Source organism: Myiozetetes cayanensis, unplaced genomic scaffold, assembly GCF_022539395.1.
Source record: "Myiozetetes cayanensis isolate MyiCay16 unplaced genomic scaffold, myiCay2020 scf13, whole genome shotgun sequence".
Lineage (NCBI taxonomy): Eukaryota > Metazoa > Chordata > Aves > Passeriformes > Tyrannidae > Myiozetetes > Myiozetetes cayanensis.
The window spans coordinates 4,953,390-4,981,159 of NW_026086937.1; the positions used below are offsets into that span (position 1 = coordinate 4,953,390).

General features: G+C 39.8%; 1 long non-coding RNA gene across 1 annotated transcript in view; it reads left to right on the plus strand.

The window, feature by feature from the left end:
- The first annotated feature begins 5,332 nt into the window (after positions 1-5,332).
- LOC126636275 (uncharacterized) overlaps positions 5,333-27,770 on the plus strand; it is a 36,920-nt gene continuing 14,482 nt past the window's right edge. Inside the window, exon 1 of the long non-coding RNA XR_007627941.1 lies at positions 5,333-5,587. This is a non-coding gene — a long non-coding RNA (uncharacterized LOC126636275). The remainder of the gene's footprint in view (positions 5,588-27,770) is intronic.

Consider the following 27,770-nt stretch of genomic DNA (forward strand, 5'->3'; position numbering starts at 1 on the left):
GGCTGAGCCATATGAGAGAGACTCTTAATGGGTCACAAGCCAGCTGCTATTCAAATTACTGTGTTGTTTTATGTTACAGTCTGACAGCTTAGCAGTGCACTGCAGGTGCAACTAAAGGTGTAAAGGCCATTGAAAATGCGGTATCTGATGCACAGCCACCCCAGACACAGCTGTGCCTGGGGATTCCCAAGATCAGATCCTTCCCTGCACTCAGAAGATTATTATTTTATGCTTAATACAAAAAAAAAAAAAAAGCAAAGTGGGATCGATTCTGAACTCTGACATCTTGGTGTAAAGTAAGTTTAGACTAAACACTATAACTTTTACCTTTTTTTTAAGATCAGTAGGAGAACAGGATTTGGCCCATTAGACTTTATTTGCAATGCATGGAGGCTGTTAAAATTCTACTTTTTAAAAAAACTAGCTGCAATCTGTCATTTAGTTTGAAGAGTCCCTGCAGCAGTGAGATTAAGGTGAGGACCAATTAATGGTAATGGCATTAATGAACTTTTCCAAATGCACATTTCATTTAGCTATAACAAGATAGTTATCTCTGATATACTGGATATCAAACCAACTACTAAACTGGAAGAGAGATTAATGGATCAGATAAATAACTAAAATATATAATACTTTAGCCTTAATATGAGAATTTTAGGGTAAATACTAATTGGTCATTCTGGGTAGATAGTATTTAAATAGACTCTATCTACAAAATTAGATTAAATATTAGTTCACAGGTTTTTTATATCAATTATAGTCTAAAATAACTGTCCTGTAGGGGACATGCCCAGGTATAGACTGAAGGAAAGTGTTGCCTTTGCTTCCTTTGTCATGAGCAAATGCTGAGCATGCTTATAAGGTAGAGGTTTTTATCAAGAGACATGTGCTGTATCATAAATGTCCCAGCAATAAAATAGAAATTACATTGAATTGCTAAAGAAAAGCCTGTATGTTTTATTATTTCACTCATAGACCAATTTTGTGGAAGTGAATCCTCTCTTTCCTGTGAAATTATTTTTAACGAGCTTAATGTAATTCCTTTTCTACGTATAGCCATTTGTTCATAACCCTGGCCAGTGAATAAGAGAAAATTATGTATTCTTTGAATCATACCAGGCACAGCTATTTTCTAGCTTGTCAGGGGCATACTTATATTAATCATAATAGCAGCCAGGCAAAGAGCCTGACTGACATAACAGGCTTAAAGTGTCCTTTGTGTGGTTAGGACCACTCAACCATGTAAGCTGGGTCTGGCCATGGCATTACTCAAGAAAGACTGGACACTGTGGCAAAGGTTGTGCAAGCAAGAAGACATAATCATCTTCGTGGATAACCTTGGAAAAAGGACAGGAGGAGAAATGAACAGAGAAAATAGGGCTCTTTATCTTCAGAAAGGTCAGGCACTACAGCAGAAATAAAAGAGGGGGGTGGTATGGAGAGGATGTCATGTACCTCACGTAGTAGTCACACATCCCTGCCTCTGCTGAGGTGTCACGTACTCAGCCGAGCTATGGATATGCTACAGACATCATTAGGTGTCTCAGCAGTGCCCAGGAAACACATTCTCACTGCCTCATCTGATGGATCAAGGCCAGAGAAAACCATCAGCTGTGTCAATGGCAGACAAAGTGGCAGTGCGAGGTGAGGGGCTGACGTCTGTCTTGCTCTCTTCCCATTCAACTCAGCAGCTCAGCCCCCAGAAACCTCTCAGCTTTTTCTCCTGCCAAATGAACTTTACCCCTCCACAAATAGCAGCACCTCTTCCTGCTTTCTGCTGCCAGTAGCCAGCTATGTCTTGCTTCTTACTCGGTTTCTATATCTTTCTGACCCCTCCATCCCCCATCCCATCTAAGACCTGTGATACTTCTGGTCAGTCGTAATTTAGATCTATAGAAAAAAAAACAAAATTAACTCAGAAACCTGCAAATAATATTGTACCTTAATATGAGAAAGCTATCACACAGCAAAGGAAACTTTGAAGGCTGATTAGATGATGGGCATAAAGCTGTTAATGAAAATCAGCTGTTAAGTGATGGGCAGTGTTTTAAAGGAATGCCCTGGTTGGTTACTGAGCAAAGTGATACCCAATGGCTAATGCATGAGCTTGATTTGGTATGTTACTGGTATCTAATCTGGCCTTTCTGTACCTTGGTTTTCCATATCTAAATTGGGGATAGTAGCTCCTTCCTACGTTAGGCAAGTGTTGAAAGAAAAGACTGTAGCACACTGTTTTCACAACAAATAGAATTGGAACAGGTAGTAAGCAGATTTACTTATAAGAAGTAATCATAGATGAATTACCAACAGATTTCCTTTTAGAAAAGCTGCAAAACAAGCAGAGATTTATCAGATATGGGTTAATAGAAGAACACTTAATTCTATCAGTTGACTGTTTTCCATTACAAACTCAGCAGGTGCAATTCAGAAGAATTCCAGTGAGTTGTATGAAGAAAAAAATATCACTAACAGAGAACCTGATTGGTCTTTCAGTACAGATTTTATATGACTTATGTATGGCTCCTCCATGGAGGAGACTAGACAAATAGATAGTTCCCTATTGCATTAATTTTGAAATATATAAGTTGGTGTAAAGTTTATGACATTGATTCAGAGTGGTGATGAGGAATATTCCTGTCTAAATACTTATTACCAAAATGCATCAACAAATCACTATGCTTAAATGTGATGTAATAAGTAGGTCACCAACTTTTCCAAAGGCCTCTTTGACTAAGCTCTGTAGGAGATTTAATCTGCAGGGATGAATAGGAAAAATGTTCTTAGATATTCATTTTGTGACTTATAGGGAAAGCACGGTGCTTGTTCCAAATTTACAGTTTGACATGGCCCCTTATAATGAGGCTGGGAAGAGGCCCCTATTTGCACCTTGTGAAGATTCATAGGAAAAGAGAAAAAAAAAAAAAAAGAAGGAAGGGTGAAGCTCCTGCAGTGGTGAGCAGAAACCTAAAGCACAGCAGAGAGAGAACATTCTGCTGCAGGAACAAGGAAAGAAATAGGAAATTCCTGAAACCAAATGTCAATTTTTGTGGACTTTTAAATCTCATGTTCATTTATGATTACCGCTTTCATATTGTTTTCACAAACTCAAAGATTGATTGATTCTTTTCTGTTCTTGTTTGCTTGCTTGCTTGCTTTCTCTTGATTATAAATGACCAAGCCACTTCCATTCTCTTCTAAATTAAAACCATTTCTGTCAAAATTTTGTGGCAGAAAACAAAGCTGCTTTTTATGCATTGTATCAGTACAGACTCAATAAGGATTCATGTCTTAAAGCAAGAAACCCCTTGGAAATGTACCTTCAATAAAAAGCAAAGTACCATCCCATTGTTTACAGCTGAAAGACCATAATTGTTCTGGTTGCAACTTAAGAACAGCTTTCTTTGGATGAAGATAATTAAAATTCACTAATTGTTATGAACACTGCTATGCTTTAGTGAGTTTCTGCTCAACAAAATACCTGGGAATGAGTAAGGGAACACCTGAAGGGGAAGATAGTTAATGATGGGTTTCAGGCACTGAAGAATGCACTTGGGAACAAAACCTGAGCAATATATGTAGTAAACAGCATCAGTGGAGGTGGGGACAAAGCAAAGAAAAGGAATGGCTCAGTGGACTGGCTACTACTAATTAAATGGTTTTATGCACTATCTACCTCAGGTAATGAAGTCTGGCTAAACCTTTAGGCCCTGGGCACCTGATAGAAAAGACAAATATAACCAATATTGGGCAGAGAGCTTGGTAGGTAGAAAGACAAATTCCACTGGGACCTCTTTGATTTAAACTGAATCAAATGGCACTCTGCCATGCCAATGGTCTTTCATGGAATGCAAATAGGTCTGTCTAATGCAGAGAAAGTGCACATCATTCATTTTAGACTCTAATTAGGTTTTAATTTAATCAAATATTGGTACCAAAGCAGACCTTGGAGAAAGATTCTGATATTAAAGCCTTCAAAGCTTCTTTGGAGAACTCTAAATGGTTAGTGTGATAGTAAATCAACTTTCAGAGTGGTGACTATTACAATGTGCATATCTTAGCTCTATCACAGTTCTATTACAAAACTTAAAACAAGGAACAAGTGGAATGCACTCCTTTTATGAAAGAAAACACTGACTCATGCTGTGAGTCACTCTATCTCAGGGAGACAATTTCTTTGAATGTCGGCTTTTAGGATAGTAGTAAAAAGAACTATCAAGGACACTGTGCAATTAAAAGTACTTTAATCCTCATTTAGGGTTAGAGTGTATGGTATAGAACTATTAGTAAATGATGTTTAATTGCAAAGCAAGGGAAGCAAATATGAAATTAATAATGGATTTATTAGCTTTCATTACTATGGTCTTGACTATGTGAGCAAATTCACATGGTCTTATTTTCCCCTCTGGACGTTGGAAGAGGGATTATGGAGTATTTTTGGATAATCTCCAAAATTATGTTCATTCCTGGCAATGTCCTGTCTTATTCTGAGGTACTCTAGCCCTGTCAAGCAGGCAGTAGCTGAACACAATTCAGCTGGAACTTCACAGTTTCTCTGAAAGGCAGTCATCACCTGTAGATCTCATTTCCATCTCTAGAGTGTGAAAAAAGATGGAGAAGAGGTGGCGAGGACCCAGACTTGACAAGAAAGAGAAATATGCTTTAAGAGGAAACATCCTCCTATTTTCCTTCATGGTTCTGTAATATTAAATCAAATTACTTATCAGGGCCCCAAGTGCATCACTAGGCATTGACAGCCATGAGCAGTATCACCTGGGACATCCACCCACAGAGGCCCATTGCTCCAGGAGCCCCATTCAAGCTCAGGCCTTCAGTTCTACTTGCTTGCTGTTCCCTCACTGTTGTTTGGGTTTCCCTGTTTGTCCTCAGACGTGACTTGTTACTTTGCCTTTCCCTGATGATTGTTGGACTGTTGATGAGACATGCTGTTGTCACTACCTGGCTCTTGCTTGCCCAAGCTTGGGCATGGCTGGATTGTGTCCCTGCTGGGAAGGACACCTCCTGCCTGGTGCCATGGTCTTCCTCAGCCACAGGCTCCTCCTGGAGCAGCCCTGCTCTTGCCATTGCCTGAGACTACTAAAACTGATAATACCCATATTTCTGAAGGTATTTCTGCTAGCATAGTACATTTAGCTTTAAGCTCTGTGGGAATTTAACACGTTTTCTGGAACTCTGCAAAACTTGCAAAAATGAAGTAATTTTTTTTAATTCTTCCCCCCACACACACACCAAAAAGGTGCAGGAATGTGCTCAGACTGTTTATTCTTTGTTTCTTACCAGAGACACGCTGTAAGAGGCTTGATTTGATGCAGTTTTCCTCTCGTCAGACTTTCAAACGGCACTGAAATGGTGGACATGAGTGTGAACTTTAGGCTTTCAGCAGGCTCATACAAAGACTCCTGTGGAAAATGGGAAAATGCTCTAAAGCTGCCATTGACCATTCCAAGCACCAGTGATGGAACCAAAAGGTGCTTCCACATCAGAGAAGACTGCCGTACCCTGAGGTCCCACAAAGGACGTGCCAGTGGCAGAAGACAGCAGCTTGCCTGCTTCTGGTCAATTCCTAAAGGTATGTGTGGGAATGGAAACAGGGAGGGAAACTGAGGCAAAATCCTTCTGACCCTTAAGAAAAAGCTCTGGTTTCCGTTTCATGTGTGTTGTTGTGTTTGTATCATCAAAAACGTAAAGGTGTAAATAACCTGGTAGCTTTTGGGATATTTACAAACTCATGTTAGACTGTATTTTTGATCAATAGTCAACATTTCTAGAGAATTCCTGATCTCTGAGGTGTTTAGGAGAGGCTTAAGTGGAAAACCATCTTGCTTCTCAGAATGCTCTCTGAGAAGAGAGAACTTGGACATGGCAGTTGTGAGAAATGTTTGAATGTTTTGGTTTGTTGAGTAAGATTAAAAACTCTTGTTTTGGATTGTTTTGTGGCTGGACTATATTCCCCTGAACTGATGTATGGTCTCATGGAAGGCATCATTCTATCACCCTGTGCTTTTAAAACCTGGGCTTCCTGGGCAGAGTGTCTCCCATCTCTGTCAGAAGCTGGTGTGTAAAAAACCTCAGTGTTTTCTCACTGATAGTGAAACCTGCAGATTTGGTCCTGAGCTCATGGAAATAAATAAGGGAACTTGAATTAGCTGCACTCGATCTTTCAGCATATATTGTAAGTGTAGACTATGGAGAAAGTCAATATATTCACTTCATGCCTAATTTTCAATTTAACATCCAAACTATAACTGGTGTTTACTCAAGTGTATTATTTGATTTTGCAGTTAGTATTAAAAATGCACATACTCAGTTATGCATCTTCCTTAAATAATTCAAGCTCACTTTAAATACATTTCTTTTTATGGTGGGCAGATAAAGTTTCTTTACATTGAGTCTTCATAAGTAAATGCATAAACACTGCAGCAAATGAGTTCTATTGTGAAACTTCATAATTGGGTCTGGACCTCAGTTTAGAAACTGATTTTTTTCTTGCAGTGCCCACTGATTTCAAAGGAAGGCTTTAATTTGCTAGGAAGGCAGACTGTAATAAATATGAGTTTACAGCAGGGTGAATCTGTAAGTAAGACAAAACAAACTTCATCTTAAAAAAAAAAAAAGTCTGCTTTTATTTTACATCACTGTCAAAGGCTTATTGACTGAACAGTCTATAGATGTTTGCAGCTCCTGCTTGTGCTAAATTGTGACTAAGCAGTTTGGCTGTAAGAGGTGTCAATTTAGCATCATTTGGGGTAATGTGCTTACTTAAATACCTTCTGAGTAATCAGGAGATTGCTCATTAGTTTGCCACTGTCCCCAGCAGAAATATTACAGGCTCAGTTTGTTGGACATTGTTAGGAGTTGATTTCCTGCCCTGCATTGTTTTCTGCAAATTGTGGCTTATGAGGGCATGGGCTTTTACTGCAATCACAGCAAAAGTAAACATCTTAAATTAAGGCAAACAAAGTTTGGTTGTTAGGAAGAGAACCAGTCAAGCAGGAAATGCCAAGCAAAACAACATTCTTTGGGCGCCTGATATAAATATGATTCTTCAAGCAGCCTGTTGGGTCCTGCTGGCTGGGGTTTCCCTGCACTCACTGCAGACACAAAGTGCAGGGTCAATCTACTATTGTTAACATTAAAGCAGTTCTGTGTGGGAGACAAAAAGAATCTTGAACTACTCACTTGCATTCTTATGCACTAAAAAATGTTATATGCTTTTTTTCCCCAACAAGTTCCCACTGAAATCAATCAGTGGGGAGAGGTGAGACAAGTGCTGCTAATTTTTATGGAATTATGAATTTGTATGTGTAGAATCAGGGCCATTGTTTTCATTAATAGTAGACTTGTGAAATTCCTGCTGACAGACAAAATACCTTATTGAAAGAGGCAGTAAAAGCAGGTGTAATCTAGTTTATTATACTTACAAAATTTTAGTCTAATGCCATGTTAGTGTCTTTGCTGTTAATGTGATTAAAATTACTTTGCCCTGCTGGTTATCATATTAGTGGTGGTGATCTCTCCTTAAATGATGAGAGCTGTAATAAGCAGAATGTGAATATTGAGTCTCCATTCAATGGGAACAGGACCTGTACAGTGACACTAATACTTCTCCTAAAGTTCATTACTGAAGCCTCTCTCAGAGCTTTTACTGTGCAGGCATAACCTTGAGGCTACAAAAAATGAGATCTGAGTCTTCACCTGGGACCTGGCCTCATGAGGTTATGATAATGTCTGAAAGTCCAACTTGGTCAGCCAGTCTGGTGGCCTATATTTACAGATGGACAGGGAAGAGGTTTAGCATCTTGTGAGAAATTGGTTTTATTTTACTTTCTTTTTAATTACACAGGCTCCACTTTTTCAATGATTACCTAATAATTGGCTAAACTGACTTCACAAAATTCCTGACCTCTGTGTGTGTGTGTGGGGGCACTGTTGTTCTAGACCTTCCATTTGCTCACCCTTGTCTTCCCCTATCACCCTCACCTTGCCAAATGCTGATGCATCTGTAGTGGAAGACCTCAAATTTCATATTTAATTCCCAGGGCTTAACTAGAATTCTTACTTCTTCTCCTTTCTTATATTTTACATATATTTAATTCCTAAAGTTTCAGATCAGCGTATTTTTTCCTTTAATAAACATTTAAGTTCACAGCCTTTAATCTTTTTTATTTTTTTTTTTATAAATTTAAAACCACAAAGAAATGTACAACCTTTTATGAATTCAAATTAAGAATGAAGTGTGATGGAAATGATTTACAGTCACTGTAGCTTAGCAGGGGAAATATACAACTCCTTTGCAGTACATCATATTCTGCTCCTTTAATTTATAAGCAAGCTGTAATGTAGTGTATGAATCATACAAAGAAAATGTAGCTTCAGTTTGAAATATTTGTTGTAGTAGAACTTCACACACCTGCAAATTATTTATTCTTACAAAAGCAAAGAAAACATGTGCAGCACACACAATTACATCCACAAGAAAAATGGATATATTTAGAAAAATCCTGCAGTAAATTATTTTTATTTTTTTTACCTTTTACCTTCAACCACTTTCATCTCTCCTGAGTTCAATTTCCTATGCTCTCTCAGTCGGCTGTTCTGTCCCCTTGGGAAGTTAAAGGTGGCTGGACAGAAGGGAGAAGGATGCAATTCAATCTGCTGTCACAGTTTCCTGTTAGAAGGGGAAGAAGCAACCTGTTACCCTACAGACAGGCAGATAAGGTCTGAAGTATTAAAATATTTTTTTCAGACAGGTATAGGGGGGATTGCTATATTCACAAAATGGTTCCTTCAACCAGTAAGACGGGCAAAAAATTGGCAGGGTGAAAAGCTCTGCTAAATAAATGACTCAGCAAATATGTAAACCAGGTTTACAGTATGCCCAATATCTGACTGATAGCAATAGAAAAGAGGGTTTCATTTTAGTGCAACAACGTGTTTGCAAATACCTGCTCCTGAGATGACTGTCACTGTACAAAAGCAGCCTCTGGCCTCTCTCAAGGATTTGAATCTTGCAAGCAAGTGTAGGAGACTTAGAGAAATGTAGGATTTGAAGCTTGATTTGCTTAAACTACAGACAGGGAGGGGGAGATTGGGTGGGTTCCAGCTGACGTTTCAGTGCCTGAAGGTGCTGTGGATCCTCTGTGCTGTTAGCTGGGGCTGTGGGTTTCTTTCTGCTTCTTCCTGAAAACCTGCCTGGCTCGAGACACCAGGATATCTTCACCTTATGGTGGAGTTTCTCTTGTCAAGAGAAAAATTATTTTGAAAAGGAATTGTGGAGGAGGGAGAAATCACGATAGAAATGTTGCCTCTTTCCTCCTTTCCCAACCTGAATGAGAGAGGCAGCTGGAAGACGATAAACAGGAAAGGGAGTAACAGGGAGCGAGAGGGCAGTGGCGAAACTCCCAGAGGGAATGGGGAGTCTTGTTCTCACAAGTCAAAAGGCCTGCAATAGTGAACCACCAGGGATAAGTAAAAAGGAAAAACATAAGGTACAGGAAGCCAAATGCAGCACCTTTGGGCATGTAAGTTTGTGTAGAATGTGTGCAGGGGAACCTTTAACTCTTTCATTCTGCACCATTGAAAGGGTGAAGTTTATCTCATGTATTCCCTTGTACAGACTGTACAAGGTACAGTACAGTACAAAAGTACTCTGTTTGCTTGCTTTGCCGAAATCTTAGAAGCTTGGCCGATTCTTTAGCATGCCAACTGGCAGGAGACATGGCAGGAACCAGCTGCTCTTAGAGATTTCCATCAGGCTTAGCTGTTATAATTTCTGTGGGGACACCTCGCTGCACCAGGCTTTCTGCTGTGGCTAATTCTGGTTGTTTTGAAGAAGAGGGTAACTGATAACATGTAACTGAATTGCTAAAAAATAGATGTGTGTTGCTTGACTGAACTTAATGCAGATCTGCCATTTGCCCCCATCAAATTTGAACCATTTCTTTTTCACACGAGGAAAATGATCAGAGGGCTTGTGGCTCTGGAGCCTTGACAGTTGACACTGCCAGATGAAGATCCAGGGAAACAGAATGGCTTCCTCTGTTCTCTGTAGCTGGGTTTATTCCCTTAGAGCTGTGTGAAAAGTTACCATGTTAAATGGGGTAGAGTACCGAGGAACTGAACTGTACAACAATTGGCTGAGGTTCATAAATAAAGCAAAAGTAGCACTAGCTCAGTTTTAGTGGAAAAGCCACTGCCTGGTCCAGTGTGTTTTAGAAAGATAGGATGTGCTAACTTTGGCACAGCACGGTGTTAACACAGTTGTGTCAGGACCTGATCTGGCTTGATCAGAGGTAGCTCCCTGTCTCCACTAACCTCTAGGGCTGGTGAATATGGAGAGGCTCCCTGCATGCAGCAGCACCTGTTTGATGTGCTCTCTGGGGCCTCACACACTTTGGCTCGGGTTTGCACTTTGCAGCACAGCCCCACCCTGCTCTAGGATGATGCCTTGAGAGCACGGCCTGGGTCTGAAGCAGCAGCTGGCTGGAGCCCAGCAGCTCTTGCCAAGTTTGAGAGGCTTCACTGCGAGGATGGGGAAGCAGGAAGAAGGAATGAAAGAGGAGGAGGGAAGGGGAAAAGCATAAAAAGGCTGGATACATTTGCACAAGCCTAATTGAGGCATTCAGAGACCTGAAGTCTGAATGCCTAATCTAAAAGATGGTATAAGTTAAAACAAAAACAAAACCGCTGCTGCTACCAGAAAACCCACATTCCCTCAATGCTCTGGAGTGAGTAGTGTCTGGATATGAACAGTTGAGGCTGGTTTTTGCCTCTTCTCCCCTATTGTGTCCTATTGCATAGCATTCCCCATTGAGTCCACCAACACTGAAACATCTTGGTCCAGACCAATTCTTCCAAAATCTGGAGAAGTTTGCAAAGTCACAGTGTTTTCTCCCGAGGAAGACAAAATAAAATTGTGAATTCTCTACAAAAGCAACTTCCATCCTCCACATAAAAGGAAGATAAAAGGTCCAAGATATAAGTGATAACTTTGTTGTAGTACAAGACACAGAACTCTATTATTAAAACAGTTTATTTATTAGCAAGTTCTTGTAATGAACCAAGCACATTAGATGTGGGCAAAACTCTACTAAGCAGGTACAAACTGAAATAATAATGATGGGAGGCAAGTAGCTTGACATTCAAATTACTGGCTAGACCTGCTTTTAGTGCTGCTTTGGCTCCATCTCTAAATAGAACAAAGTAGGTTTGAATATCTTTGCCTTTTCTCAAGGGAAGTTGGAGATACCTAACTGAAATGGCTGATAAAAGTAATGCTGATTCAGTTCAAGTTTCTTGGTGCTGAAATGACAGTTTTAGGAAAATGTGGCCTTTAAGTGAAAAGAAAAAACCTTGTAGGAAAACTTAATTTTGTACACTCTTTCAGTCCTCCCATACCTTCTCCCTTACAGGTGCACATGTAGGTCACAGGTGCCCACTGACACCGGCTCTGATGCTGCTGCCCTGGAACTGGGCAGTCTGGTCTTTGTGCTGTCTCTGCTGTTCAGTATTTACAGACATGGGTTTGCTTCAGATTCACTCTGTCACTTTTGTTAGGGTGCAGAGGGGTTCTGCCAGCTAATTGTGCTGCTGTCTCCTTTACAACACTTGTCTTAGTAAAGAATATTGCTTGTTGAGTTTGTCTAATTTGTTGGGGGGTGTTGGTGTGTTGTTAATTGGCTTACAAACCACCGCAAGTTAGCATATGTTTGTAGTTTTTTTTCTATTAGTGCTCTTCCCACAATAGCAATTTGGATCCCTCCTAAAGACCTCCAGAAATGATGACAGAACAGCTCGTAATTTTTTTTTTGGTGAGTCTAAAAGCTAATCAGGTGCAGTTCTGTCTTATTTTTTGTTTGGTGTGTGATGTTTAAGATCTTCTTTTATCCTACTAATATTTATCTAAATTTGAAAACAGTCTTGGTTGAATATTTATTTATTTATTTTTTTAAAAACATGAATGTTTGTGTTTCATGACCATAAAGGCCCAGGAGAAACAGGTTCTTCCCTTCTCTCCTTCCTCTACCCGAACTGTTGAACTTCAGATCCTTCATGGTATTTCAGTTTTGAGCTGGTGCTGTGCTGGCTGACTAAGCAAGTAAAAGGTATTTATTGCTTTTGTATTTATTATTTATTCCCTGACAATACTATGTAGGATAGGTACATATTTGAAAAGGAAGAGGTAAAACTACCTCAGAGCACAGACTATGAATCAGGCCAGATTCTGACTCATTTTGTAATGTTGAAAAGTCTTTATTCATTGGACTTCAATAGGACTTCTTTCTTGAGTAAGCATTACTCATGGTGATTAAAGGCTCAGTTTTCCTGCCCTGTGTTATGTAATTAAAATTAGGCAAATAATTCAGCTATCCAAGACAATACAGACTGTGAATGGAATAGTCAATTGTCCATTTCACAACTTCAGTATCTCCTGAATACATATCTTATTTGCTGAAGAAATAAATGGAACAATTTGAAATAATGAATACATTTAAGACTCTTAACAATTCCTTTGTGAACAGTAATGGACAATTGGTTCTAAATAAATTATTTGCCCATTTCCAGGACAGCTCTTCATCCCTCCTGCAGTCATGTTCCATCTTTGCAGCTTGTGGGCTTTACATGAAGAGGTTATCAGCAATCTGCTGCAGAGTCCTTCCCACTCAGTAAATCAAAGCCTTGCTCTTCTCTGGTCCCTTTTCACAGACAGGTGATTCCAGCCCCCTTCACTTCCCAGCAGGAGAGATCAGCTGAGAACTTGTTTGTAGCACCTTGCCACATTTTAGCACTTGTTTACACAATTCTGAGGGATTGTTTTCCTTCTCTCAGTGATGGTCACAAGTGCCTGCTGAGGACTGGGTATCCTGTCTATTACTGGCTGCTCATGGAACCTCCCTAATGAGCCAGGACTTGAAGAGAAGTATTAAACTTTATTGAATCAGTTGTTTTTTCCTGCAATATTGTCTACAAGCAAATTAATATCTTCATTCAGTAAACTGAATGATACAGGGTTTTGTGGTTATTTTATGCAGTTATTAGAGGTGGCAGATTGAAAACATAGTGTTACAAATGAGATTTTTTTTTTTTAAATACTGCTTTGAGAAAAATTGTGTAGTCAGTGGAGTTCTTAAATTACTCAGAAGGTGCATGGAAGTTGATAGAAGGATTCCTATTGACTTTACTGGGATTTGGATCAGCCTTGTCAATGTGAATCAAGAATTTATGGGAGACTGAGCAGCAGTGTGAAGGAATTTAGTGCAGATCCTTTCAGATTTCTAAGTTAATTAACAGAGCAGATCATTGTCTTGAGTAATACTCAGAGTAGGACAGAAGTGAGTTTCTCACACGTTTTCCATCTCTGATGGGCAGCATTCCACCTTGTCCTCAGTGCCTTTTCCCATGGGCACCACCAACTTCCCTGAGGACCATCCAGGCTGTGTCTGGCTTGGGGCACCCTCACAGAGGGCAGCCCCTCAGCCCCTCTGCCTACTCCTTAACACCCGCACCCAGTGCAGCTTAAAAATGTGGAAAGACATGGTGAGGATTGGGGTGATGATTGGTTTCACCATGGCTTTAAATGTTTTCATCAAACCATTAGGAAGATCAGGCATATAGTCCCATTCTAGGGAGCAAGGGTGTGCTTCTGAGAGCAGGTCGTGGCAGGGGGGATGGTGTGAAGGGGTTCGATAGCAGGGTGAGTGAACAGCAAGGGGAGGTACAGAGGGACCAAGAAGGAGTTTTATTCTCTGTAGGGCAGCACCCTGACACTGCTGCTCTGCTGACTGCAGAGGTATCCCTGGGCTGTGCCAGGCAGGTTGCCCGTGGCCATGCCACTGTTCCCTTGGGATGCTGGGTGCCCACAGCAGGGCGTGTTCTGAGGGCTGTATGTGGGCTCTTGGAGGTGACTTGAAGTCATCTTTACATCTTTGCTGTGTATTGCTTGGGTTTGTATTTATTAACTTCCCTGATCAAAAACTGCCCTTGTTTTTCAGAAGGGTATGATCCACAGAGATCTCCCGAGGACCGTGGAAAATCTGCAACAGACACAAAAAAGGCAGGACTTTAAGCCAAACCAATATTGTCTTCCCTTCCCGGGAGAAGGAGGGGCTCGTTTTACAGTGACATTAAGAATTCATTCCCTTAAATGAGATATGTCACCTTGCCATTTTAACTTGATTCATTAAAATAGTGGCTCATTAGTTATTCCCTTGTGCAGTATAGAATTTGCACATTAAAGGCATATGCATTTCATGTGCTTACTGCATTCGGGGATAAATTTCAAGCCATCCTGTTTGAAAGGAAAAAGTGTGGGTTTTGAAAGAAAAAAGGTAGAAATTCTAGTCATCTGATCCTCCTTACCCCCATAAGTCTTTTCTAATCTGTTCAGACCCCTAGTATTTCGTTTTAGAAACTCAAGCTACTGAGACACAGGGCCCACTGAAGTAGTGCTGATCTCTTTCCAGATGTGTGTTTGATGTGTATTCTCTTTCGTGCTTTGGAGTCTTGTAATAGAGATTTCCCCATTCTTTGCTCAGTCTCGCCATGAAAATTATCACCCTTGAGTTGCTCAAATACCTAAAATCCTGGACAGGGAGGAATTCTGCCATTGTCCAAGTGAAAACACACTTCCTGGAGAGTAGGGATTTGTGATTACCTGGTGTCAGCCTGGCTGGAGAAAGGCGTCTCCAACCACATTCCAGACATAACCCTCTTTCCTAAATGGACAGATCCTTCCATTCTTCAACGACACGTTTTCAGGCAAAAGCTGTGGTATAATTCAGAGGGGAAAGGGCATGTTTTACCATTACCCAAGCTGTGGGAAAGCATGAATCAACCAGAGGAGAGTTGGCATGCGATGGGAGAAGTCCCTTGGCCAGTGTAGTGAGCCCTCTCTGCTGAACTGGGGAGGAAAGGACAATGCTGTGCAGCCTGCCTGCTTCCACCTGCCGTCAAGCATGGGCACACACATCTCTGCAGGACCCTGACAGGGTTCATTGGAGCACTGGAAGGGCCACAGCTCCCAAAGGTCTCAGAGTGTTGGGTAGGTTCCTTAAACCTTGCTCGAGAATTCAGAGTGGTGGTGGGAAATCTCAGCTAGGAATGGCCAAGAGGAAAAAAAGATATGGAAATACTAAATTTGTTTGAAGAGCTGAATGGAATAGACTGGAAAGATATTTGATTCTTTTATGTAACATTTAGGCTCGTTCCAGGCCCCAGTTGATGAACTGCTTCCATATTCCTGGAATTTGAGGGCAGAGCTGTTGTTCATTTAGCGGTAAATGCTAGGGCTGGATGGAAGGAATGCCATTCCTAACCAAAGTCGAAGTCTAATCCTTTGGTTTCACTGGTGACTCAGATTACAATAATTCAATACGGAGAGCATTCATTCCTCCTCCCCCCTTTTCTTACTATATTACAAATGGCTAGTAAAAGAAATCTAACTAAATGCTGATCCTGCTTAAAATGCAATTAAATATATCCACATTCCATCTCCTGTCTTGCCTGTGATTTTTCTCTTATGCGAGAAACTCAGCTCTTTTCTTCTTACCTTCTCAGTCTCTCTCCAGCATATCCTCTGTGCTTTCAAGATACTTGTACTGTAAGCTAATTTTTCAAATTCCAAACAAGAAGCTCTTTCCCATGCAATAAAGTTCCATACAAATATAGCTAATGTCAATAAAGCTAAAAAGATATGTCAGCAAAGACCCAAACAGTCAATTTATTACAGCTAAACATCCTGCCCAGACAGTTTATTTACAATCAAAGCTTGTTATATAAAACAATCCCTCTTTCCTTGATATCTTTTTTTTAATCTCTCAGTTTACAAATTATTGTCTTTCTCCTTGTATCCCATATGAAATACTGAATTCATTTGTGCATGTTCTATGACTATAATCTTCCTGTTTCTTTTTTTAAAAATTTCATTGGATGATCACTTGAAAGTATATACAAAAAAAAATCTGTGCATTTTGCCTTTTAACCAAACAAAAGCTGCATCACAATAAATTTAAACAAATGAAAGATATTACTGAGCACTGTCTCTTGCAAACAAAATCCCCCAAATGACTTAGAAACATGTTTCACAGAAACATATATATTCTTCACTATCTTACATTTCACTATACCCTTTTTCCCTTGTAAACATACCCAGGAGGAAACACGCATAGCTCTTTCTATAGGTTTTCAGATTATGTCTGCCTGGGGACAGAGGAAAGTGCAGGCCATTCTAACAGAAAAAGAAAAGAAGCCAAGTTGTCAAATATTGAGATACAACCCCAGCAGCTCATTCACATATTTGTTATAAAATGGCTACTTTCAACCTGTGATACAGACAAATCAAGCCTCTTTCAGGCTCCCAGAACAGCCTTTTGTGTGACTTCCCAACTGTGTGCTCCACAGCTTCTAAATTGGCCCTCAAATATTGTTATGGGAACACTAGGAAGGAGACCTTGTATTAAATTACACTTCCAATCAGTCATCTACATCTGCTTGTGTTTGTCAGGGAAAACCTGGGACGGGTTGCAGCTCCTATCTGATGGAGTCTGCGTCTGTGAGCAGGTTCCAAGACACTTTATCTGGCACAGGAGAACCGTAAAGGCTTCCCTTCTTGTACCAGATCTGCTCCAGAGATACTAAATTCCTCCATGATAATGAGGTGTCCAGAATAGTAACAAGAGGCCAGAAGTGTGCTTTTGGTTTAGGCTGTGCTGGAATATCTGCTGACTGTGGGCAAGTGCGAATACACACCGGTGTACCTGAGCGAGCTGGGCCCAGAGTGAACAGTGAAACCTTATCAGGTGTCAGATCTCCTGGGCTGTCGGGGAGAGGTGTAGGATTGCTGCATGTCTAGCACAGCTGTGACAGGCAGTGTGAGAGAAGGCTGTGTGACAAATAGGAAAACCCATTTCTCATCACAGTATTGTAGTCCCCGCATTTAAGGCTTTTTCCTGGGCTTTAATGCCAGTGGTAAGAAGTAGTTCTGCCTTCTCCTGTGCCACATTTTGCATGCAAAATACTTGGAAAACAACTCTCTTTTGCAGGTGCAGTTAATGTGGGTACTGCAGAGTACAAATAATTACCTGCCTGGCAAAGTGGATGGAGAAGTACTTCCCATTCATGTATTTGAAAGGTGGAGAGTGGAACTGTGGAAATTCCCTGGACTGTGTCATTTTAAGTTTTGCAGATGTTTTCCCCATGGCATTTTCCTCCCATCTCCGGTTTAGCCACAGCATGAAAATATTCTGACCAACACTGCAGACTCAGGAAAGGTCATACATGTACCTTCTTGTGATATGTTTTTCTAACCTCTCTACCTGCTGTGGGTAGTCTGCAACCTCCTGTGCTGACAAGTCTGCAATGGCCAGGGCTGTGATGAATGGGATGTCATTAGCATTTGTGCAACTACCCCTGAGAACCCTCAGAGGTGCTTTGGCCTCCTTGTCTTGCTGTGAACTTTGTAATGGCAGTAAGTACAGGCAGATATGCTGGAGATTCTCTGTCCAAAAATTTTTCCCCAGGCAATATGGGTAAATAATGATTTGTATTGGAAATGGTAATGTATAATAATTATGGCTACAATGTCCTAACTAGAAGGAAGAGTAAAACATCCTGTTGTTGCCATCCCAGTGTTCCACCTTTGAGCAGAGGTTGCTTCATGCATGACAATGTTGTAGGGTTAGCTGAGACTCCTCCCTGCTCTCAGCATGGATGGGAAGGAAGACAAGGAAAAATATACAGACTGGCTGAACAACAGGTCTTTCTTCCTCATTGTGAGAAAATGGAGCCATTTGCTTGCAAAAGAAACGGATGGATTGAGTGTAATTTTCAAGTCAAAGGTACAATATTGGAGGTAGACACGTGTATCTTCACTGCACCCTGTTTGGAGCTGACAGATGGAATTGGTCCAAAACTTACATAGTTATGTTATCTGTGCCCAGATGAGTAAACCTCTCCCCATCTTCCTTCTCTGGTTTCCTCCTGTGCTGTTTCACATTGCATCATTTTGTGCTTTTTACATGACAGAGGTCTAGTCTTGGGGTTTCATTGAAACAATTAGGGTCAAACTGTCATTGCTATATTTGCCTGGTGTCTCTCTCAGTGTAGAAACAGCATTGCATTTAAAGAGATTATCACTGGTGTCATATATTCAACAACTTCAATATGTTGGGGGTGTATTGGGGAAAGATTAATTGGTGCCTGCTTGCTCCTTGTTATCTTTCATTGAGCATCCACTGCTGACACGGTCTAACACAGCTCAACCTTTCTTATGCTGATAGCTCTTTCTGTTTAAATTAAATTTGTTTGAAATGTCAGGTTTTTAACTTTAGCTTTGGACTCCTGCACTATGGTAACATGATGTGTGAATATACCTTAATTTCTTGTGCCATGTTTCCTCACAGTAGGAGCTCTGGGAGGCAAGGTGTGAATGACAGTGGGAGACACAGAAATCTGACTAACGTGCATTATTCATCTAAAACTCCTAGAAATGAAAGAAGAGCTCCAAAAGACCATCATAGATTCCAGAGGACAGTATGCATTTCCATTATCTGGTAGCATTTATGCAGATTAAGGACTGAAGGTAGCTGAGGTAAAATAAACTGCCTCCATAATTCTTGTGTTGCATGGCTTTGGAAGAGACAGGAGAAAGGTCTGCTTGTGGTGAGAAAACTGAAAAGAGTCAGAAATTGCTCATCAATCTGACAACAGTAATACATATAGCAGTCAAATTGCTGAGAGCTTAAGGATTAATAGCTTCCCAGAGTAGAGAGTGCAAAATGTAACTCTGTGCCTTCCCTGTGGGAGAAGATGAAGAAGCTGGTTTAAAATGCATATTCTAATTACATATATGTTCTGTGTGGGGATAGCAGCAAAAGTCCAAATACTTGTTAGGTACAACAATTTGTTTAGGAGATGCAAAAACCTGTGCCAGAATATCTGGTCAGCAGGTAGGTCAGAGCCTGTCTCAGAGGGAAATGTGGGGCATGTCTCACAAAATTAGGTTCTCAAATACTGAAAATGATGAAAGAAGTTTTTCAAGCCCTTTACACTTATCTAACCAATGTCCCCTTGAAATTACTTCTCTAAAAGGTGGGGTTCATTACCATTCAGCTTTTAAACCTAATTTGGTATAATTCTGAACTGACTAATACTGATATTTCTCTTGGAAAAAAATATTTTAGGAATCCACCTGAGTTTTATCTGACGCTCTCAATGTCCAGTTTGCTTACATTAAAAATGTTTTCTCCAGGATTTCTGATGCCTTCAGAAAAAGGGGTATTTATGTTTCTCTTGCTTTCATGGATCTTGCCATGAAAGTTTTGGGATTTTGCTGAAGTTGTTCTAGGAAACCCCACTCACAACAAACCATGTGTCTTTAGCACCAGGTTATGTCAGACCCTACTTAAAAACATCAAGACGTTCACCTAGAGTCATTACTTCTTTGTTGAGAATGTTCTTCTTGGTGTTCTTATGTTTCTTCTTTTTAAAAAAGCATCCTTGCACCCGGAGAACCAATATAATTTATATTACCACAGCCTGCTGCAGGCTAATATTCATAAACCAGGGATAAAGGCTTGAAAATGAAAGCAACAAAAAGGGCAAGACAAATAATTGATTCCTCCAGCTTTTGTCTGGGGACTTAAAACATTAAATATAACTTTGAGTATTCTCTAGAAAATCCCGTTGTGGTGATAATAGTAAATTCTACCTAAATTGCCTTTCCTGACACAAGCCAATAATGCAATGACAGTCTGCTAAGACCCAGGCAATAATTTCATATCAATGAGGATGGCAGAAGTCTCACAGGCTCACGGTGCATATCCAAGTCTAGCAGCAGAGCAATTGGTTCCTCCCTCCCTGAATCATCCTATATCTTTGATGATCTTCTCCACCTTTCACATGGTTGGAAAGATCTTGTGAAAGACACAGAGGCAAAAAGCTTCAAACTAGCAGACTCAAAGACCTGATTTCTTTCTCTAGTCTTAACCTTTCAGCAATAGGTGTCCTCACTCAGAAACACTGACACCTGAGCTTTCAAGTTGCTGGAAAGTAATTCACTTGAAAGTAATTCACTTGAAAGTGCTATAGAGGAGTACTTGCATGCTCTGGTGTTTAAGAACTAGAGTTGGTTGAACAGTTCTCAAGCGTATTTAAAAAATCAGAAGTATATGAGGTTTGAGCGTTGAGTGGGTGTCTTTTTTGATTTGAAAATGTATACTCGAAAAAACTATTGTTCAAATATCTTCTTCAAAACACTGCTTTCATTTCTCCAGAAATAAATCTGTGAGTGTGCTCACACACTCAGTCACTGATTCTCCTTAACTCCTGGAGCAAATATTTGTCTCAGTTTTCAGGTACTTGTATTCAAATCCTTCTTCTGCCAGAGTCAAATCTGTGTTTTTACAGCACCTCACAGCTGAATGGCTTATTTTCTTTGCTGGTTAAAGTCTTTCATTGTTTGATGTGAGTAAGGAAGAAAATTTACTGTTGTTTCCAGTTTATCCCAATGTAAAAGAGAAGTTTTCATTGTTGTTTTATATTTTGTCCCACTCTTATGATAAATGTTTCCAGGGAATTGTTTTAATTTCGCCCCCTGCCCTCCACAGGTAAAATCTCTGTTATTTTTTTTTAATCTTCATAGCAACTAGTCTTGTTTAGGCTATACTAATTTATCTTGTGATGCTTTTAGATGACCATTTCAAAAAACTCTGGATCTCATGAAGAATTATTAGCCATCAGTCTTTACATGTCAGCTTGTTTTTTCAGATGACTCACTGTTTTGCTTAGCAGAGTTCTGTGCTGCTCCTGTACTTCCTGCTGCAGAACAAATAAAGAGGAATTTTGCTGTAGGTAATTGTGTCATAGGGACGGCTGGGACACGCCATTAAAGCTCAGACTCATTTAGAAATGCTGGTAGGCCCTGCCCTGAAGAGTTCTCATTTCATGTGAGATCAGGAGATACAGGCACAGAGCAGATGTGGAGCTCACACTGGTCAGTTCAGTAGCCTTTGTTTGGACCTGGGCATTAAAGTCATGATGCAGCACAGGTGATGCAGGCTCAGATATGCTGCATAAAGGTAAACCCACATCTTTACACTGATCACACGGGATGAAACCAGGAACATGCTGAAACTGTTTAGGAGCTTTACTACAATGCAATGGCATATTCTTTCAAAGAGTTTATGGTGGTTATCATCTATTCTGGGTTTTTTTGGTTTTTTTTTTTTAATATATTGCCTCAGTTGTGAGATTGCTATGTGATGATTTTATACTAAAATTGCAGCTTGGTCTGTGATTCAAACTGTAAGGGTGTGCAAATCTAAAACAGTGAGGTTGGAGCTTGATAGTTGAAATCATGTGTAATGCCCTGTTCATTCTTTGGTTGCAAATTTGAAGGGTTTTAACTGAGGTTCACTTTTTTGGTGTGTTCATATTAAAAAAAAAAAAAAAAAGAAAAAAACACCAGAGGTCAAAACTGTGTAGCCATGAATGCAAGTGGAAGTGAATGTGAAAAGTTGTTTTTGTTCACACTGATAGACATTTGCTGCATTAACCTGCATTTTCACTTGACCCTGCAAGTAGTTCTAAACAGCTGAATATATGGAATAAAATCTATAGCCAAGACTAATAAATTGCAATGCCAGGATCTTAAGGTCCTCAGTAACTGTAAATCAGTAGAGCTGCAGAATTCAACTGAACTGTGCTAATTTACACAAGCTGAGTGTCTGACCTTTAGTCTTCATTAGCATCATTAACTTTTCTTAAGTGATAGCAACTGGAATTTGAGAACAGCACCAAAATTAAGATAAAAAAATACCCTCACACCTCCCCTAGGTGAAACACAAAATAATTTGACAGGTAATCAAAATTCTTGTAAAAATTATGACTATGTAGTTTGTTCTCTGTAGAAAATTAGCATATAATCTACCAATATCAAACATCAGCTTCCAGCATATGCCAAAAGGGCTCCTTTTTAGGCTAAAAAGACCCAGGAATTTGGAATGGTTTCCACAATCGTGTCATAAAAATGTGTTATGGTATAGCTCTTTTTATTTTCCTCTCCCTTAGACTGCATTCTAACACAAACAATTTGTGAGCCAAAAGAGTTTAATACCTCAGGAATTCTAATCTGCATATTCCCACTTTCAGGCAGGTACTGCTTTCTCCATTTTATAAGAAACTTCAAAGCACTCCTTGGTTTCCCTCCAGTCAAAAGTTTGGGGGGGGGGTGTCACGTGCCATTTATTTATCTGTCTTCTCAAGCCAAGTCTCCAGGCTTGATATGAACTTACACTTCCAAGTAAATCTACACAAACTCATATAAATGTACAGCAGGCCAATATTGCTGTGGTTAAATTTGTGTTACTTTGCTTTGGGTTGTTCTGATTCAGGTTTGAGAAAATGATGAGCAATGAAAGTCTGTTCAATAAGCTTATGGTGATGATACCTAATGGTCAAACTCCAAAACAAACTATAACATATTCTGAACCAATTTCACTTTTCCTTAGGTTTGCCTATGTAGAAGAGGGCTTTTAGGAGTGGCCAAATACCAGTGTCAGCTTTCTGAGTCACTGTGGAACAGCTGTTGAATAGTTTGCAAAGTGTTACCTGAACAAATTTTTAATAAACAGCTATTCTTATTATGGGGTGCTTTTTTTTTTTTTTCATTTTTAATTTTTTTTTTCTGGAAGCTTCTTTTTAAGAAAGAAACATTTTACAATGCTTTGTATGCTAGTTATCACTTGTATAACTTCTGTCTGGCAGACAGAGCATCAGTTAATCAAATCTGTCCTCATCTGAAACTGGGCATTGCTGTAGCTCTCAATAGAGTATCTCTTCTTAGACATTGGTTGGCTTGTTCAGAACTGCCTTTGGCAGATTTAAAGTAGTAGCAATATGCAAAGCAAGCTGTCTTGTTGGGACAGATGACTTTGCTATGACTGGATGTCTTTAGTGCACAATCATGTTTCCAAGGTGAAAAATCACTTTCCTGAATCAAATATTTTTTTTTTATTATTTTGGCGGATGATCCTAGTTTGCCAGATTGCTAATGAAAATAACCACAGCTCATTTATTTAAAAACACACTTTCTAGTTACGGAAATATATCCACAGACCAGGTGCAGCTCTCTACATACAAAATTTGCAAAACGTTTATCAATCCTTAGAGAGGAAGAGCAAGTGTTGGGGTTTTTTTTGTTGTTTTTTTTTTTGGGAGGTCAGAAAATGGTGATGATCTGCTCGATTGCCTTAGGAGCTTTTTTTAATGAGTTCCTTGCTCTTACTTATTTCTTTGGGTTTGATGATTTGGTATTTCTAAGTAGTGGAATGTGTTGTTGCTTCTGTTTCTCAGTGAGCAGGGTGATGATAATAATGTTGTCAGATGCATTTCCTGTTTAGTCCGTACTAATGGACTGAATTTAGATTGTGTTGGATTCCCACCTTACCCATGATAATGCATCAGCTGATAAGGAATCCCCTTTAAATGGCATACTATGTAAGGAATGAACTGTTATCTGGTATGATTAGTGGGGATGAATTTGAGCCCTAAAATACGATTATCACATCTACATTTTAGACTATGGCAAAAATTTTGGAGCTAAAGGCTGCTTTTTGTTAGTATTAAAGCAATAAAGGAAGATCTTAAGAGCTAGACTGCACTTGTCACCTTTTCAGTGGCTCTTGAATCAGTCCCAGGGTGTGAAATACACCTTCTAAACAGATGGTCTGAGGTATATTTCTGTATTCCCTGATTCGTTCTGTGAGCCTGTTATTGAGAATGAAAGCAGTGGCAAAATCACTGCCACAAACAGAGGCAGTCTCAGAGGTAGCTCATCCTGTGTGCAATAAAGCCATTGATGTGATGAGGATTCAGCAGCAGCACACAACAGTCATTCCAGCTCCTTCATATGCTCTTGCTGCAGAGTGAGGCACAAGGAACTCAGCTCACAGGGCTACCATTTTATGATGCTTTGGGATTTCCTGCTCCAAGTCTGACTTGTTGATAGGTGATCTTCTTACCGTGATGGCACCAGTGTGGCGGGATGGGTGCAGGAGGGAACACGGCCCAGGAGTTGCACATGAATTATGATATTCAGAGATACCAGATGTTTGCTGCAATAGGTGATGATGGTGTGTGTGCAGCACCTACAGCTTGCTTCCTGTGGATCTGGTTGGTCCTGTTAAGCAATGCATCCATATGTCTAAGGAGAACTTGCAGTCCCTGTCCTCCATGTCCTAGGAATGTGTGCTTACCTTGTGCAATGTGCTGACCTGGGTGTGGAAAACCCCTTCAACAGAGTCCAGATGGAGAAAGAAACGTTTTTAACTGTAGCTCCTCAGACCTGATCCCTTGTAGCCCTCTTCTGTGACAGAGGTGTCCACTTGTCTCTTTGTGCTCCTTTATGTCCACTTAGTTCTGCTAGACCCTTTTCTCTGTTCCACTGCTTTCCAAGCATACTCTGCCCATGCTATGAGATCAACCTTTTTACCTAACATCTTCTTTCTGTGACAAATCTCAGTGCAGAGCACAGAGGAACCTTGTTTTAACTTTACTCTGCTCAGCCTCACGGTGATTCAGTGTTTGGTGTTTGTCTCTGGAACAAGGTGAGGAGTGGGCACAATCTGTTAATGTCTAACACAGGGGAGAGTGTGAGACTGCATAAATCAGCTCTCCCCTGTCACTTCTGCATTTCATTCCCTGCCCCAGCTCTCCCAGGGACATCACATCTGGCACTTTGTTGACATACAAGATGTCAGTAGAGACTAAAACTAGAGATGTTAACTGAGATCCCTCTTTTATCAAAGGGTTGCAAGGACAGCTCTAGGGACCTGGAGAATAACAATTATTGTTTGGTGGACTGTGCCTGCTGACTTCTCTCAATTAATCAGTTCCTTCTTTTGAACTGGAATGAATCCCAGGTTGCAGCCATTAATACCTTGAAGACGTCCTTGTTGCATGTTGCTTTAAATATCAGTACTCTATGACTACATTAAGTTTAATTTCATGAAAAGTATTGCTCTACGTGCAGGAACAACTAAGTAAGAGGGGGAAAACTCGAGCAACTTCGTGTTGTTTTGAATGTGATCAGAAGGAGAAGCAAGAGCAAATGTAACACTGGGCCCTTTGTGTATGGTGCATAAGAAAGTTTTCCCATGCTGCCTAGAGTTGGATTTTGCCATATGTTTATGACTAGCATGTCTACAGATCAGATTTAGGTGTTTTCCCATATATTGAAATATCATTTCATGGCTCCTCTTTTTCCCGCTGTTTTGATCCATGCTATAATCCAGTACAGGGTGTGCCAAAGATTTAGTCAACAGTCCAAAACAAATAATAAGGCTATCTGGTCAGATTCTATCATCATCTGAGTCAGATTTGTGCAACTTGATTAAATCAGGGCATATCATCATCATCATCATCATCATCATGGCTAGGCTTCGCGAACGAAGATTTGAAAGGGCTCTACCCACGCTTGCTACAAGCGCGCTGATGGCTAAAAAGGCCAATGCGAGATAGACAAGTCCGGTTGCAAAATCAGGGCATATACAACACATTAAAATACATGGCCTGGTAGAGGGAGAGGTATAAGGAGGTCACAATTCATTTCCAACAAATGAAAACATTCAGACCCATGAATAAAAGATAGACTTGATTAATGCAGAGATTTAGTAAGTCATGCAATGCTATATACCCTGCATCAAAAGAAATTCCTGGGAATGAGTGTACCTTAAATGACACCTGAATCTCTCCCATGTCCCATTAATTGTTTCTCTCTTCAGCACTGGCAGAATAGTGTATGAAGAACTTACAGTGTAGTGCACAGATCTTGCAAACCATAATGCAAACATTTAGCTTTACTTGTATGGAAAATCACATTTATAAAAGTTTGTGGGATCTGAATAAAAAATGGCAATATTAAAATCAAGAAAGGAATAAAGCATGTAATTAATCTTTCTGGACTAAGTCTAAAATAAAGGAATAAAGTGTTTGAGCTTTTCTTTAGCTTTCACATTAACAGTTGTGATTTAACTCACGCATTGAGGATGTGATGTGTAGGTGCCAGAAAATGTTTCTCTATTGGATTTCTACTGCAGCTCACACAGTTGAATCGGAGGGTTGGTTAAATATAATACCTGCCTTTTCACTGTGGAAAAACTGTTAGCAAAATTTATCTCCTTGAGACAGTCCCTCTCCATCTTGTACCCATCATTCTTTAAGCCATTATTTTAACATAAGCTTTTGTACTTATTCTGGATAATTCACTTGGTCTCTAAGGACATTCTCCCCAGACTCCTTTTTTGCTGGAAACAGATTTAGTACTGACAGGCAGAGTCCTCTGTAGGTGTGGGAAGAAAGACACACCTCATATAGATAAAAAACAGAAGTTTTTATAAGGTAAGGTTATAAGGTAGTAAGAGATCAGCTTAGGGGAGGGTCTTTCTACTTGCCTTGAAAAAAATACAGAGAATCCTGCAATGGTTTAATGTAAGATAGTATTTTTAAAAATTAGTCTGACAAAGTATTTACCCAAGGCTTGCATCTAAGAACTGCATGCTTTCCACTCTAAATAACTATGATGACTGTCAAGTTTCATTTCAGAGGGGTTCTTGGTAATGCCCACTTCAAACTGTAACATTTTGAGTTTTTCACTGCAGTTTCTCCAAATAAGAAGTATTCTATGAGAACATAATGACTTTGATGAAATTTGACAGGAAAAAAAGTCGTTATAAATATATTTTTACTTTTTTCCTAAAATAATGTACTTTGACTTTCTGCTATTTTAAAATGTTTAATTTCTGTGTGTTGACTTCTGTATTTATCTTGCTGAAACTAAACATTAGAGTTTTTTACCTTATGCAAAGATGTGTTCATTTGGGACCAAAAATGAGAGCCCAAATTTTAGAGTTTTAGGAGACATAAAAGTTCAGCTGTGCTAGAAAGAGGAGACTGAGCTTGAAAAGATAGATTTTGGAGCCATTCAATACTTGAAGGTTGTGGCCACTTTGCTTAAGAAATCCTCAGACTTTTGTGGCTTGCTTTGTAAATCCTATCCAAATAAACACGATTACCATATGCCTAATCTGTACATGTCATTACAGACATGAAAGGTGATGCAGTTGCTTAACAGTGTTACAAGAACAACCTCCTTCCTGGAGTTCCTTTGCATGGCATGGCAGACATGATGGGCAGAAGTAATTCCATGGGCTTGCTTTAGGATTGCAGGATGACTTTTAGCTTTATTCAGGGGGGGGAAAAAAAAGTGGACCACTGTCTCCATCACCAATTTTTATGGGAATATAAGGTAATTTAATGGATTTTTATGTGACTGACATGAGGGTAATGATGGACAGAGTGCGACACTGCCACCTTAAAAGTGTTTTTCCTCCTAATTGTTCTTTAGCTACAGGGAGCAAATTTAATTTTAAGTTTCTGGTCTCTGAATTTATTCTGTAACCACAAAACAAATATAAGCCAAACAAATAGGCAGCTGTACTACTATTTTGTGTATGGCTTTGCATCTTAGGGCGACTCTTTGCTTTGTGTATTTAGGGACATCTAGTAATGGTAAGCAAAGTCAATGCTCCTTTATGGTGCTCTTTGCTCCCAGCATTTGAGAGAGTGTAGATTTCCCATCACCATGTTGTTCTTCAGTTCATCCATCTGCAGCCTGCTCCTTCTGCTTCACATTGGTGATGAATTATACTCTGCTTCCTCCATCTAATCCTTTTCATTTATTTATATTTTATGAAGGA